The 1,007-nt window shown below is 23.8% G+C and overlaps 2 protein-coding genes across 6 annotated transcripts in view; both read right to left on the bottom strand.

Moving 5' to 3' along the window:
• Positions 1-1,007, bottom strand: part of LOC104798479 (pentatricopeptide repeat-containing protein At1g12300, mitochondrial-like) — a 53,547-nt gene that overhangs the window by 3,435 nt on the left and 49,105 nt on the right. The window lies entirely within an intron of this gene.
• LOC104798481 (putative pentatricopeptide repeat-containing protein At1g12700, mitochondrial) overlaps positions 1-1,007 on the bottom strand; it is a 49,614-nt gene that overhangs the window by 2,660 nt on the left and 45,947 nt on the right. The gene's annotated exons all lie outside the window — the stretch shown is intronic.

Here is a 1,007-nt window from a genome sequence, read left to right as displayed (position 1 = left end):
TTTTTCTAGTCTAATTCATAATATATTTATATATGTTATTAGAGTGTCCACATGTATGTTAGATTATTATTTATCTTATTCGATTAGGTACAATCTTCTATGATTGCGTGTGTGTGTATATATATATATATGAGTTAGAAACCCTATTTTTTATCAATAAATCATTTTAAAATTGGATCCGCGTATGTCTTAAAAAGATTGAACGTTACAAGTTTCACATCACAAATTGTATGATCTTACCCCCAAAACAATCACGTGGACACATATAGGATAGTAGGTTTATATCTATAGTATATACATTAACACATACATATATAGGATAAATAAGTTACATTTGAGGAGTTGTTGGCTTATAATAATTGGATAGCTCACCACCTTAATAAAAAAATTATACACATATTTTTGGGAAAATTCCAAAAAAATTACCGACCTTGAAGATAACTGACATATTAATACTGAACTTTTCAAACTTTCAAATTAAATATGAATTCGTCGATTTTGACATAAAAAAACACTAAACTTGTAAATCTTTGACAAAAACTTCATCAACCTTACACGGTGTTAAATCACTTAACAAATGATATGACGTGGCGAATGACTCAATGCCTCGTCATCCGCTACATCAAATAAGAATTTTAAAAAAAATAAAAAATAATTCTAATTATAAATAAAAAATAAAAATATGCAATATATATATAATATTAAAAAATAAATATGTATATATATATATATTTATATATATGTATTAATGTAAATATACATTTTTAATTTTTAATATTTTATATTATATATGTATATATATATATATATGTGTTAATGTATATACTATAGATATAAACCTACTATCCTATATGTGTCCACGTGATTGTTTTGGGGGTAAGATCATACAATTTGTGATGTGAAACTTGTAACGTTCAATCTTTTTAAGACATACGCGGATCCAATTTTAAAATGATTTATTGATAAAAAATAGGGTTTCTAACTCATATATATATATATATATATAT

The sequence above is a fragment of the Tarenaya hassleriana genome, unplaced genomic scaffold, assembly GCF_000463585.1.
Source record: "Tarenaya hassleriana unplaced genomic scaffold, ASM46358v1 Cleome54, whole genome shotgun sequence".
NCBI lineage: Eukaryota > Viridiplantae > Streptophyta > Magnoliopsida > Brassicales > Cleomaceae > Tarenaya > Tarenaya hassleriana.
This window is presented reverse-complemented; position numbering and strand designations above follow the sequence as displayed.